Below are 5,985 nucleotides of genomic sequence, written 5' to 3'. Positions count from 1 at the left end.
CGGATCTCGCTGAGCGCCGTCCTTTTAGTGAGCTTAGAATGACGCGTCCTGGGCTCAGGGTTGTGGCCTGGTGGCAGCTCGGGCGGGAAGATGACGATGTCCGCCAGGTGTCGAAGGCTTGTGGTGACGTGTCCCGACCACAGGGTTGTTTGCTGGCGGTAGTGAGGGTTGGAAGATGACGATGTCCTCCTGGCATCAGAGTCAGCAATTCGTGTTGGCCAGAGTCTGCAGTTTTCAAAAGCAGTTGTTAGCGTCCTGCCGGTGTCTTTATCACCACCGCCGCCGTGCAAGTGTGACGGATCTCGCTGAGCGCCGTCCTTTTATCGAGCTTAGAATGACGTGTCCTGGGCTCAGGGTTGTGGGCTGGTGGCAGCTCGGGCGGGAAGATGACGATGTCCGCCAAGCGTCGAAGGCTTGTGGTGACGTGTCCCGACCTCAGGGTTGTTTGCTGGCGGTAGTGAGGGCTGGAAGATGACGATGTCCTCCTGGCATTAGAGTCAGCAATTCGTGTTGGCCAGAGTCTGCAGTTTCAAAAGCAGTTGTTAGCGTCCTGCCGGTGTCTTTATCACCACCGCCGCCGTGCAAGTGTGACGCAACTCGCTGAGCGCCTTCCTTTTATCGAGCTTAGAATGACGTGTCCTGGGCTCAGGGTTGTGGGCTGGTGGCAGCTCGGGCGGGAAGATGACGATGTCCGCCAGGCGTCGAAGGCTTGTGGTGACGTGTCCCGACCTCAGGGTTGTTTCCTGGCGGTAGTGAGGGCTGGAAGATGACGATGTCCTCCTGGCATCAGAGTCAGCAATTCGTGTTGGCCAGAGTCAGCAGTTTCAAAAGCAGTTGTTAGCGTCCTGCCGGTGTCTTTATCACCACCGCCGCCGTGCAAGTGTGACGGATCTCGCTGAGCGCCGTCCTTTTATCGAGCTTAGAATGACGTGTCCTGGGCTCAGGGTTGTGGGCTGGTGGCAGCTCGGGCGGGAAGATGACGATGTCCGCCAGGCGTCGAAGGCTTGTGGTGACGTGTCCCGACCTCAGGGTTGTTTGCTGGCGGTAGTGAGGGCTGGAAGATGACGATGTCCTCCTGGCATCAGAGTCAGCAATTCGTGTTGGCCAGAGTCAGCAGTTTCAAAATCAGTTGTTAGCGTCCTGCCGGTGTCTTTATCACCACCGCCGCCGTGCAAGTGTGACGGATCTCGCTGAGCGCCGTCCTTTTATCGAGCTTAGAATGACGTGTCCTGGGCTCAGGGTTGTGGGCTGGTGGCAGCTCGGGCGGGAAGATGACGATGTCCGCCAGGCGTCGAAGGCTTGTGGTGACGTGTCCCGACCTCAGGGTTGTTTGCTGGCGGTAGTGAGGGTTGGAAGATGACGATGTCCTCCTGGCATCAGAGTCAGCAATTCGTGTTGGCCAGAGTCTGCAGTTTTCAAAAGCAGTTGTTAGCGTCCTGCCGGTGTCTTTATCACCACCGCCGCCGTGCAAGTGTGACGGATCTCGCTGAGCGCCGTCCTTTTATCGAGCTTAGAATGACGTGTCCTGGGCTCAGGGCTGTGGGCTGGTGGCAGCTCGGGCGGGAAGATGACGATGTCCGCCAGGTGTCGAAGGCTTGTGGTGACGTGTCCCGACCTCAGGGTTGTTTGCTGGCGGCAGTGAGGGCTGGAAGATGACGATGTCCTCCTAGCATCAGAGTCAGCAATTCGTGTTGGCCAGAGCCTGCAGTTTTCAAAAGCAGTTGTTAGCGTCCTGCCGGTGTCTTTATCACCACCGCCGCCGTGCAAGTGTGACGGGCCTCGCTGAGCGCCGTCCTTTTATCGAGCTTAGAATGACGTGTCCTGGGCTCAGGGTTGTGGGCTGGTGGCAGCTCGGGCGGGAAGATAACGATGTCCGCCAGGTGTCGAAGGCTTGTGGTGACGTGTCCCGACCTCAGGGTTGTTTGCTGGCAGCAGTGAGGGCTGGAAGATGACGATGTCCTCCTAGCATCAGAGTCAGCAATTCGTGTTGGCCAGAGTCTGCAGTTTTCAAAAGCAGTTGTTAGCGTCCTGCCGGTGTCTTTATCACCACCGCCGCCGTGCAAGTGTGACGGATCTCGCTGAGCGCCGTCCTTTTATCGAGCTTAGAATGACGCGTCCTGGGCTCAGGGTTGTGGCCTGGTGGCAGCTCGGGCGGGAAGATGACGATGTCCGCCAGGCGTCGAAGGCTTGTGGTGACGTGTCCCGACCTCAGGGTTGTTTTTGCTGGCGGCAGTGAGGGCTGGAAGATGCCGATGTCCTCCTGGCATCAGAGTCAGCAATTCGTGTTGGCCAGAGTCTGCAGTTTTCAAAAGCAGTTGTTAGCGTCCTGCCGGTGTCTTTATCACCACCGCCGCCGTGCAAGTGTGACGGATCTCGCTGAGCGCCGTCCTTTTATCGAGCTTAGAATGACGTGTCCTGGGCTCAGGGTTGTGGGCTGGTGGCAGCTCGGGCGGGAAGATGACGATGTCCGCCAGGCGTCGAAGGCTTGTGGTGACGTGTCCCGACCTCAGGGTTGTTTACTGGCGGTAGTGAGGGCTGGAAGATGACGATGTCCTCCTGGCATCAGAGTCAGCAATTCGTGTTGGCCAGAGTCTGCAGTTTCAAAAGCAGTTGTTAGCGTCCTGCCGGTGTCTTTATCACTACCGCCGCCGTGCAAGTGTGACGGATCTCGCTGAGCGCCGTCCTTTTATCGAGCTTAGAATGACGTGTCCTGGGCTCAGGGTTGTGGGCTGGTGGCAGCTCGGGCGGGAAGATGACGATGTCCGCCAGGTGTCGAAGGCTTGTGGTGACGTGTCCCGACCTCAGGGTTGTTTGCTGGCGGCAGTGAGGGCTGGAAGATGACGATGTCCTCCTAGCATCAGAGTCTGCAATTCGGGTTGGCCAGAGTCTGCAGTTTTCAAAAGCAGTTGTTAGCGTCCTGCCGGTGTCTTTATCACCACCGCCGCCGTGCAAGTGTGACGGATCTCGCTGAGCGCCGTCCTTTTATCGAGCTTAGAATGACGTGTCCTGGGCTCAGGGTTGTGGGCTGGTGGCAGATCGGGCGGGAAGATGACGATGTCCGCCAGGCGTCGAAGGCCTTGGTGACGTGTCCCAACCTCAGGGTTGTTTGCTGGCGGTAGTGAGGGCTGGAAGATGACGATGTCCTCCTGGCATCAGAGTCAGCAATTCGTGTTGGCCAGAGTCTGCAGTTTCAAAAGCAGTTGTTAGCGTCCTGCCGGTGTCTTTATCACTACCGCCGCCGTGCAAGTGTGACGGATCTCGCTGAGCGCCGTCCTTTTATCGAGCTTAGAATGACGTGTCCTGGGCTCAGGGTTGTGGGCTGGTGGCAGCTCGGGCGGGAAGATGACGATGTCCGCCAGGTGTCGAAGGCTTGTGGTGACGTGTCCCGACCTCAGGGTTGTTTGCTGGCGGCAGTGAGGGCTGGAAGATGACGATGTCCTCCTAGCATCAGAGTCAGCAATTCGTGTTGGCCAGAGTCTGCAGTTTTCAAAAGCAGTTGTTAGCGTCCTGCCGGTGTCTTTATCACCACCGCCGCCGTGCAAGTGTGACGGATCTCGCTGAGCGCCGTCCTTTTAGTGAGCTTAGAATGACGCGTCCTGGGCTCAGGGTTGTGGCCTGGTGGCAGCTCGGGCGGGAAGATGACGATGTCCGCCAGGTGTCGAAGGCTTGTGGTGACGTGTCCCGACCACAGGGTTGTTTGCTGGCGGTAGTGAGGGTTGGAAGATGACGATGTCCTCCTGGCATCAGAGTCAGCAATTCGTGTTGGCCAGAGTCTGCAGTTTTCAAAAGCAGTTGTTAGCGTCCTGCCGGTGTCTTTATCACCACCGCCGCCGTGCAAGTGTGACGGATCTCGCTGAGCGCCGTCCTTTTATCGAGCTTAGAATGACGTGTCCTGGGCTCAGGGTTGTGGGCTGGTGGCAGCTCGGGCGGGAAGATGACGATGTCCGCCAGGTGTCGAAGGCTTGTGGTGACGTGTCCCGACCTCAGGGTTGTATGCTGGCGGCAGTGAGGGCTGGAAGATGACGATGTCCTCCTAGCATCAGAGTCAGCAATTCGTGTTGGCCAGAGTCTGCAGTTTCAAAAGCAGTTGTTAGCGTCCTGCCGGTGTCTTTATCACTACCGCCGCCGTGCAAGTGTGACGGATCTCGCTGAGCGCCGTCCTTTTATCGAGCTTAGAATGACGTGTCCTGGGCTCAGGGTTGTGGGCTGGTGGCAGCTCGGGCGGGAAGATGACGATGTCCGCCAGGTGTCGAAGGCTTGTGGTGACGTGTCCCGACCTCAGGGTTGTTTGCTGGCGGCAGTGAGGGCTGGAAGATGACGATGTCCTCCTAGCATCAGAGTCAGCAATTCGTGTTGGCCAGAGTCTGCAGTTTTCAAAAGCAGTTGTTAGCGTCCTGCCGGTGTCTTTATCACCACCGCCGCCGTGCAAGTGTGACGGATCTCGCTGAGCGCCGTCCTTTTAGTGAGCTTAGAATGACGCGTCCTGGGCTCAGGGTTGTGGCCTGGTGGCAGCTCGGGCGGGAAGATGACGATGTCCGCCAGGCGTCGAAGGCTTGTGGTGACGTGTCCCGACCTCAGGGTTGTTTTTGCTGGCGGCAGTGAGGGCTGGAAGATGCCGATGTCCTCCTGGCATCAGAGTCAGCAATTCGTGTTGGCCAGAGTCTGCAGTTTTCAAAAGCAGTTGTTAGCGTCCTGCCGGTGTCTTTATCACCACCGCCGCCGTGCAAGTGTGACGGATCTCGCTGAGCGCCGTCCTTTTATCGAGCTTAGAATGACGTGTCCTGGGCTCAGGGTTGTGGGCTGGTGGCAGCTCGGGCGGGAAGATGACGATGTCCGCCAGGCGTCGAAGGCTTGTGGTGACGTGTCCCGACCTCAGGGTTGTTTGCTGGCGGTAGTGAGGGCTGGAAGATGACGATGTCCTCCTGGCATCAGAGTCAGCAATTCGTGTTGGCCAGAGTCTGCAGTTTCAAAAGCAGTTGTTAGCGTCCTGCCGGTGTCTTTATCACTACCGCCGCCGTGCAAGTGTGACGGATCTCGCTGAGCGCCATCCTTTTATCGAGCTTAGAATGACGTGTCCTGGGCTCAGGGTTGTGGGCTGGTGGCAGCTCGGGCGGGAAGATGACGATGTCCGCCAGGTGTCGAAGGCTTGTGGTGACGTGTCCCGACCTCAGGGTTGTTTGCTGGCGGCAGTGAGGGCTGGAAGATGACGATGTCCTCCTAGCATCAGTGTCAGCAATTCGTGTTGGCCAGAGTCTGCAGTTTTCAAAAGCAGTTGTTAGCGTCCTGCCGGTGTCTTTATCACCACCGCCGCCGTGCAAGTGTGACGGATCTCGCTGAGCGCCGTCCTTTTATCGAGCTTAGAATGACGCGTCCTGGGCTCAGGGTTGTGGCCTGGTGGCAGCTCGGGCGGGAAGATGACGATGTCCGCCAGGTGTCGAAGGCTTGTGGTGACGTGTCCCGACCTCAGGGTTGTTTGCTGGCGGCGGTGAGGGCTGGAAGATGACGATGTCCTCCTAGCATCAGAGTCAGCAATTCGTGTTGGCCAGAGTCTGCAGTTTTCAAAAGCAGTTGTTAGCGTCCTGCCGGTGTCTTTATCACCACCGCCGCCGTGCAAGTGTGACGGATCTCGCTGAGCGCCGTCCTTTTATTGAGCTTAGAATGACGCGTCCTGGGCTCAGGGTTGTGGCCTGGTGGCAGCTCGGGCGGGAAGATGACGATGTCCGCCAGGTGTCGAAGGCTTGTGGTGACGTGTCCCGACCACAGGGTTGTTTGCTGGCGGTAGTGAGGGTTGGAAGATGACGATGTCCTCCTGGCATCAGAGTCAGCAATTCGTGTTGGCCAGAGTCTGCAGTTTTCAAAAGCAGTTGTTAGCGTCCTGCCGGTGTCTTTATCACCACCGCCGCCGTGCAAGTGTGACGGATCTCGCTGAGCGCCGTCCTTTTATCGAGCTTAGAATGACGTGTCCTGGGCTCAGGGTTGTGGGCT

This window comes from Ixodes scapularis, unplaced genomic scaffold (genome assembly GCF_016920785.2).
Source record: "Ixodes scapularis isolate PalLabHiFi unplaced genomic scaffold, ASM1692078v2 PGA_scaffold9__187_contigs__length_104089568, whole genome shotgun sequence".
NCBI lineage: Eukaryota > Metazoa > Arthropoda > Arachnida > Ixodida > Ixodidae > Ixodes > Ixodes scapularis.
Note: the sequence above shows the minus strand (reverse complement) of the source record.